This window comes from Tachypleus tridentatus, chromosome 13 (genome assembly GCF_004210375.1).
Source record: "Tachypleus tridentatus isolate NWPU-2018 chromosome 13, ASM421037v1, whole genome shotgun sequence".
In the NCBI taxonomy this organism is placed as follows: Eukaryota; Metazoa; Arthropoda; class Merostomata; order Xiphosura; family Limulidae; genus Tachypleus; species Tachypleus tridentatus.
In genome coordinates this window covers 202,354,548-202,364,110 of record NC_134837.1, presented here as the reverse complement: position 1 = coordinate 202,364,110, position 9,563 = coordinate 202,354,548, and positions in this window count along the sequence as shown.

Below are 9,563 nucleotides of genomic sequence, written 5' to 3'. Positions count from 1 at the left end.
ACATGAATGGGGAAGAAAACCCTCAGTGTGATGCTTGGAGATAAATACCAAGATGTTAAGATACTACCGCAATAAGTACAACCAGCATTATAAGTTTATGGTACTAATATACTAATCCAACCAACATTATTAGTATGGATCTCACCCTTCTATCTGTATCTCCAGCCATTCTGAAGAGAACCACACAATGTGTGTGTTTTTCTTGTAGCAAAACCATATTGAGCCGTCTGTAGTGTATGGAAGGTAATACACACACACACAAATTACTTGAGTTAAATTCCATTATGTTGTAAATCGTTACATTCGATATGAAGTATATGATATTTATTAAAATATAATAAAGAACTTGTAGTAGTTAATAATAAAGAACTTGTAGTAGTTAATAGTTTGTTAACTCTTGTGTTTTGAATCGTTTACTCAAATACGCGTTTACATATACGTTAGTGTGTATTAATAATTTAGCATTATTTATAATGGAACTAATATTGTTATTAACTGTTTCTAGATAGTAAATATATTTAAAACTCTTTCACGCCCCTTAGCGGCATGTCTGCGAACTCATACTGCTAGAAACTGGATTTCAATACCCGTGGTGGGCAGAGTACAGATAGCCCTTTATCTTTGTGCATAAGAAACAAACATTCTTTTATAATAAATATAAGAACATATTAAAAAATAAATTTTCAGTTAATAAATTTACTATATTGGCTGAAGACTGTGAAAGGGCATTAAAAGTTGAGACGTTGTGGGCTTAAACAATTAACCCTTAATTGACTATTCATGGCTACAAAGTAGTTCAACATCTGTGTTTGGATCATGTCATATAAATGGAGTATCTCCAATGCTGTTGGGAGATATGACTTCAAGTATTTTCCATTATGACGTAATGGTAATGAAAAGACTGGTCAGGAAGAGTATTTTTTAGTTTACTTTTTTAAGTGTCGTTGTAAATGTTTTAATTTTAACTTCATTATTGATCACCTTTTTACAGTCAGTTTTAGTACTAGAACAATTGATTGTATCGAAACAAATATTATAACAAAGTAGTGGAATATCAAACTATTCTAATTGTTCTCTCCTTTATTAATTGTTTCAACTACTTTGATAACTTCAAAGGTTACTTTTCAGGATATAATCTTACTGAGGATCTATAACAAGAACATACAAATATTGTTTCAAAACTAAACATAAATATGTATTACAAATATATAAAGGTATAATACACTCTTTTTTTTATTAATTATATTAAGAATGCTCAAAAATACATAAAAATAAAGTTTATCCTTTTTAAAAATTAAAATATTATTTTGTTTATATTTTTTCCTTGTTATATAAATACAATTTATTTATTTACTTAATTTGTAAACCTTATTAATAGTTTTAGGGTCTCACAATTTTATTTATTTTACACAAACAATTATTTCATCCGTTTTTACTTCTGTCTATTTAAAGTTGCGCCAAAAATTATCAAATGTTTTTCGAAAAATAATATTTTATGTTTTATATTACATGCCTTTTTAAAGGCTTTTTTGAAATCACGAAATCGGATGAGGAAATTAATATTGAAGAGAAAAACTCGAATATTACGACATTTCAGATCCGTATCCGTAGGTGAATCTTATTTATGTTATATCTGTAATGTCTGTTTGATTATTCCAAATAATTTTTGAAAGATGGATCAGATTTGAAAACAGAGTTATTTGAAAGGATGCAAAAGGTAAAGAAGAAATTAACTTTAAGGATTCAGTTACAGAAGTAAAAAAAAAAGTTTGAAGATTTTTTTACAGAAATTAAGAAGAGCTTTTGATAAATGAATACACAGAGAATAATTAATGGAATGCATAACGAGAAGTTACAATTCACAATAACAATTATTAAAGACAATTATTTAAAGCTATAGATACGACTGTGATAATCAACAATATAATGAACATTTGTACATACGTTTGAATTCTTTTAATATATTATTTTAACGCAAGTGGATTGTGTACTGTCCGTTTATTGTTGAAAGTTATCGTTAGTAAGCCATACATACCTACTATAAAGAATTCTGCCCACATATGAAACTTGTGAAGTAGAATCTCATCTTGCTCATGTGAAACATACATGTATGTATATTAAACAAACAGTTAATATTTACATCAGAAGGAGAGACACTGTTATAAACCTATGGGGAAATAAAACCTTATAATTCGAAACAAGTCTTAATAACAACATAATAATTTAAATGATTATGATAAATGTTTTTCAAAATACATGGTCTACTTCCCCACTAACAGTAGTTTTCGGTGTTATTCTATCTTACGTATTAAAACTTCACAAGTACTTAGATTCTGTAGATCTTTTAACAAGTTATGACAGTTTATTGTTAATATAGAAATATTAATATGTAATGGATCTGCAAAATAAACATTAAATACATTTATCAAAATGTTTTGTAAGAAACGTAATAAACATAGTACACAAATATCAAGAAAATATTAAACATTGTGCTTGAAATTGTTGATGATCTTTAAACTTAAAAAAAATACATATAAACAAGAATCATCTAGGCACTATTTTCATACGTGTATTAATATTATTACATGCTTGAATAAATAGGGTGTTCGGAAAGTCACTGTTAATAAATATAATATAATATATAATATATAAATTATTTATTAACAGACAAAACTGCACAGTGACTTTCCTAACACCCAGTATAAACCCCTATAAAAGAAATCAATCCGTAAATTTGTAGTTACAGTTGATGTTACAAGAGGGGTTGGAATTGTACTTGGTTTAGATAACCCTGTATGGTTTTTTATTTGATTCTTATACGAGCTTGTATGTGTGCTGTTATACTAGTATTATATTATCAATATTGGCCAGGTATTTAGGGCTCTCGACTCGTAATATGAGGGTCGCGAGTTCGAATTCATGTCATATTAAACATACTTGCCCTTTTAGTCTTGGGGGCGTTATAATGTTACGATCAATTCTACTATTCGTTTGTAAAATAGTAACCCAAGAGTTGGCGGTGGGTGGTGATGACTAGCTGCCTTCCCTCTAGTCTACACTGCTAAATTAGGGACGACTAGCGCAGATAGCCCTCGTGTAACTTTGCGATAAATTTAAACACAATCAGTCTTATCAATACCATCCTTCTACAACCATAATGAAAGAAGGGGAGCTGAAAAGCCAACTTCAGGGATAGTTTTGTTATTTACAGTTGTTATTTCTTTTTAATTTATTTTCTTCTGACTTCTGAGAGCAGCCGACACAACTGTCTGCAGTCAGTGAAGAATGATATAGGTGTGGACCTCACCACTCACACCCATCTCGCTTATTTTATTTTATATATTTATTATTTACATATAAGGTTGGGCGAGAGGAATTTTAAACTGATTGACAGTATATTTTCAACTCCATGTCTACCCTATTTTCGTTCGCTGTCATCTCCAAAGACCAAGGCATGTTTTGTATGTCCTCCTGGTGACTTCATTTAATCTGGTTATGCAACGTTATATTTTTATAAAGACTTAAATTAGAATAAGAAAATAAGCTTGTTTTTAAGAGCTAATATAAGTAATGACGGTTGATAAAAACAATACGTATTATTTTTATGCTGTATAATCACCACTGGTATTTCCCCCTTATGGGTGATTAACAAGTTGGAAAAATGGCTTCAGGTGTCTTTATTATTAATAATAACACTTGGTGACTATTAGGTTATTATATCATGTAGCAGAATCAGATAAAATACATGTGTTTAAACAAGTTTTTCATAATGTTCGAATATTGGTGTCATTATTACTGCACTTCATCCGCGCATGAAATGTGAAAAATAATGGAAGAACATATTTTGTTGGAGATGATTTTAAACTGGCTAAAATAATTTGTCGAGAGGTGGACTAGTCCATTTGTTGGATACTGTCAGTTACTTCAGAAGACGAACAGACAGTTCCCACAACATTCCTTCACGTATTTACTAAAGGTTTTTATTTTCCTTAAAATGCGAGAGAAAACCAGAACAGGTGAAGGAACCAAATGTCCTAGTTTGTTTAAGCTCAATGGCGGACTTAAGGTTGTGTAAGCTAATAATTTTTGAGGACCCTACATCTCGTGTAATTTTACATATAATAAAATTATCAATGGGTCCTCATTAAGATAAAGGGGTCTAGGCTGAACACCCTCCAGCCCCTACCTAAATACATCATTGTTCAAGCTATACTTAGCCCTAGAGATTTAGAATATTAGGGCGCTTCATCTTTCTTTCTAATGAAACGAAACTTGAATGTAAATATGAATCTCTAACTGTGAATCTCAGGATTTAGTTTTTGCGTCTTCTAAGACTCGTTTCTCACCTCGAGGCAGTGAGTGCTGTTGACTTCCCAATAGTCCATGAGTCCACAATGGACAATTATTCTCAAACAGAACTTGTGTAGATTTATGCTAGATCCTGAAACAATCATACAATTTTTTTTAGTTTATTTAACTTGTTATAAACACATGTCAATGTAGTATGTTTACCTAAGATCTACACAGATGGCAGCAGCATAACTAAGGTGTATTTTTACCACCAACATCTGCTTTACGGTTTCACTCTATTGAAGAACAAAATAACTGATAATGATACAAGTTAGTCATTAAATGTTTCTTTGAATGTGGGGAGAACTACATTATGTTGCCAAAGGTGACTGTCTATAATGTCTAGTAGTATCAGTATTATGTTGTGGTGTTTAAACTGCTATTTAATTTTACGCCTCTGGTAAAGGATTTGGTTTGTTTTGAAATTCGCCCAAAGCTACACAAGGGTTATCTACGCTAGCCGTCCCTAATTTAGCAGTGTAAGACACTACCCACCGCCAACTCTTGGGCTACTCTTTTACCAACGAATAGTGGGATTGACCGTAACATTATAATGCCCCCACGGCTGGGAGGGCGAGCATGTTTGGCGCGACGCGGATGCGAACCCGCGACCCTCAGATTACGAGTCGCACGCACGCCTTAACGCGCTTGGCCATGGCGGGCCTTCCCAGTTATTATAACGTACGACTTGCATAATCTTCGTGCCTTAGGTTTGTTTGTTTGCTTTTGAATTTCACACAAAGCTACTCGAAGGCTATCTGTGTTAGCCGTCCCTAATTTAGTAGTGTAAGACTAGAGGGAAGGCAGCCAGTCATCAACACCCACCGCCAACTCTGGGGCTACTCTTTTTACCAACGAATAGTGGGATTGATCGTTACATTATCACGCTCCTACGGCTGAAAAGGCAAGCATATTTGGCACGACGGGGATGCGAACCCGCGACCCTCAGATTACGAGTCGCACGCCTTAACACGCTTGGCCATGCCGGGCCTCTTCGTGCCTTAAAGATGAGAAATTGCCATGCTTTATCATGGGTCAACATGTAGTGCTGCCATCTAACGGTACTTATAATTATCACTTAAGCCATAAATTTCTTTCTGGAAGAAATTGTTTATTACTGATTAAATTTTTAATGTATTGTTACAGTACACGCACCAATGATTGCTTTGCTCGTTACCAGCTTTATAACCCAGGTTTTACAGGTTAAGTTATCGTGTGAATAAGTATATGCATTCATTGGTTTGTAAATATTACCTACCGTGTGAACATCGTGAAGTTTTTATGCAAACCGTCCATCATGCACGATCTTGTAGCATACAATTATAGGTGCCCAAATCCTCCCCCAAGCTAGTTGGGATTCAATACGTACTTGCTCAGTGGGTGTGTCCTAATAGAGGACAGATTTGTCTTTCTTCAGCGATAGATTTAGACATAACTTCGATGATTCATCTCTTTTCTTAATTACAGCCTATTACAGCGGTGCGTGAAATTCATACCTACCACGATGTCTCTCGTAAATAACTGGAGCGCCACCTAGATTGTAGATTAACAGTTAAGGCGACAGCGTAGACACATTCTAAGTAAAACTAAATTCAGAAGTGAGATACACGATCTAACATCTTTCGTATATTTTCTACATTGTTAGTTTAGATTTATTGTATGCTTTGGTATTAGGGGTCAATGTATTTAGTAAGAACTATAGGCTGTACCTATCGAGAATCGTGCCGAGCATGTCTGTGTGTTATATTTAGTGTGGCTATTTGTTTCTGAGTTATTTTCATCATCACATAAAAAGAATAGGGTGGTCAATCCCCATTAGACTAACAACATCCTTATGCCTAGTACCTCGATTTTGACAGATGTCAAACGCGTAAAATATTAGATTGATACAGCTAAGCCTACTTGTAATAAATAGTGTTTAAAGAGTACATCAAAGTCATGAACCATATCGTCTAATAGATTGAGTTACATTACAAAGTCACAATGATAATAATAGCAAATTAACTAAGCAAAGGGTTATCCAACGAGATACCCTAGTGATTTCTTATAACACAAACGTACGTCACGTGGTGGCTTCTAACATGTCGGTTTTAACCCTCAGAATGTTCAAAAGCTTAAGTGTATCATATTCTCCCATGAGTGACCGCTCTGTTTATCCAACATACTAAACTGTAATGAAATATTACGTATGGACATTTTAAGGGTGGTAAAAGGGGTGAAATACCAGTTCACGACATTTTGGTTATTAGAGGTGTGATTTTATGTAACGTCTGTAATGCGAGATTAGGCTATAGTAGAATATTATGTTTGAAGTGTATTTTACACATGTAACGCATGTTCAAACACACAATACAAGATACTGCGATAGATATACATTTATCCAGTAATGTATGATCATGCAAATAACAGAAGCTGTTGTAATGTACATCAAGTGAGTGATATATAATAGGGCGTGATACATGTATAAAACATATGTAAACTTTGTTTTTAATAAAGATGTTTCTAGAAGTTGAATAGTTGCTTGGACGAAGTCTGTCGTAACTTAATAAACGTGGTCTTGAGGAAATAGTTTAGTTTGGTTTATTTGTTTTTTATTTTTATTTTCCGTTTTCTTATTTTCATCTTTTGAAGCTCTACTCAAATAAGTGGTTGAGTCTAACAACGTAAAATGCATATTTTTTCTTTATGTTCATTGGCCTTAAGATTTTGGCCAGCAGGGTATGTTTAATCTATTCAACTAGAAACATTCTAGATTATCTTCAGCTAGACGAGTGAACAGTGGTGCTCGGTTTATTACAGGACGTTTATCTTCAGCTAGACGAGTGAACAGTGGTGCTCGATTTATTACAGGACGTTTCTGATTGACTAGACTGTCAATAAATATCCGTAGTTTTTAGACCACAGTGAAATATTTATAGAAGTTGGCACATGTTAAATAGAATAAGAAAATTAGTTTGATTAAACTACTGTTTCTAGTGTAATATACATGATCAATACCATAGTATGTAGCTGGGCTTACGACGATAAAAATCGGATTTGGATAGACGTGTGGGCTGTGTTTAACTTAAAAATAAATACAGAAAGCAGTAACTCAGGTTACAAAATACCTTCGCGCAACTAAACAATTTTTGTTAACGGAAATTCCGAACACCCTGTACAGTATAAAATATGCCGTTCTATCATACGAGGACTTTGATGAACAATATAAATTATAGTGTTCTACTATATCAGCACTTACTGATGTACAATATAAATTATAGTGTTTTTTTTTATATCAGCACTTACTGATGTACAATATAAATTATAGTGTTTTTCTATATCAGCACTTACTGATGTACAATATAAATTATAGTGTTCTACTATATCAGCACTTACTGATGTACAATACAAAATATGTCGTTCTACCGTATGACAACTTACTGATTCACAATATAAAATATACTCTTCAAAACAAGAAACGCAAAAGGGATATTTTTGTTATTTTAAAGAGAAATCTATGTAATAACGTTACAAGCTCAGAGTATGTGATGTTACACGTGTTAAGGCACTGATTGTCAGACCAAAATGACAATAAAAGTTGTGCACTTTGAAAACGGAGGAAAACATCGGATTTTTCGCCAAAACGCATGCGTGTCCAATAAATTTGTTTGAGAGATCTGCATGTTCTGCAAGTGCAACATGTGCAAAATCCCTATAAAAGTGACGGGTTCTCGGCTTCCATAGCTCAGTGTTAAGCCACCGACACGCAATACAGTTACGCCAAGACTGACTGAAGCACAACGCAACAACGCCATTGGTCGCTTGGAAACAGGCGAATCTCGAGCAGATGTTGCCAGAGCTGTGAATATCCACCCAAGCACCATCACAAAGCTATGGAATCGTCACCAACAACATGGATCAACTCGTGACCGTCCACGATCTGGCAGACCTCGTGTGACCACGCCCGCACAAGATCGCAACATCCGGTTACGTCACCTTCGGGATAGGACCACCACTGCGACGTCTACTGTCTCAACCATACCAGGGCTGCGTAGGATTTCCGATCAGAACGTACGCAACCGTCTACGAGATTCTTAGGCCCCATGTGCAACCCATCATGGTGAACGTCAACGACGTTTTTCAACATGACAACGCCCGTCTTCACACAGCCCGACTCACAACTGTCTTCTTGAGACACCACAACATCAACGTTCTTCCCTGGCCCTCCAGATCACCAGGTTAAAACCCCATCGAACATCTTTGGGACGAGTTGGACCGACGTTTACGACGGCGACAACCTCAATCGCAGACTCTAACTCAGCTTGCAGCAGCTTTGCAGGCTGAGTGGACAGCCATTCCACAGGATGTATTTCGTCATCTCATCGCTTCCATTGGCAGGAGATGCCAAGCAGTTATTGATGCTTACGGGGGGCATACTCGTTATTGACATTGAGTGACGTTAAACTTCACCTAGTGAGCGTGGACTTCGCCTTTGCAGACTTTGGATGTTCAGCAGTGAATGTGCAAAGTTTCACACATGTCATACATAACTACCCGAGTTCGCTCCTGTCTTCAAAACCTCCAGTGGTCTTTTGGGAAGAGAATATCTTACATCGGGACTTATTTAGCGTTTTATTCGCCACAAGAGGACACGTCTTTTAGCGGTGGACTTATCTATACAGCGATTAGCGTGTGAATCCACTTGCTGTTGATTCAAATTCTAGAGTTAATTTCAAGTTAGGTCCATTGTTTTCTGTAAGATTAAACACAATATATTTGTTATATTCATTTCTATACACATTAAATGTACTTTCCTAACTTAGGTGCGCGTGACAAAGTGTAAAAATATGATTTATTTTGTTGATGAATTTTATTTACTAAGAGGACAACATGTTTGCACGAGCACCCAGTGAAATCCGTTAAAGTACCGTCGGTTATATTTCTTTGTTTTGTAATGAAGCACAAAACTACACAAAACTATCTGTGTAATGCCCATCACGGGTATTGAAACCCGGTTTCTAGCTGTATGAGTCCATAGACTGTGTTACGAGGGGGACCCGTTGGTAATGATTTGATATGATATTTCCACGTTGTTTAGGGCTTGCGACATTGTCTTGTGACTAATGTATTCCAATATTGTCTAGGTGCAGGCCAATTACATCCAAATGGTTACCGTGCCACACTGTGGATCCAAGGCTCGCGTCCTGTTTCTGCAAATTCGCGCCTCGTACGTT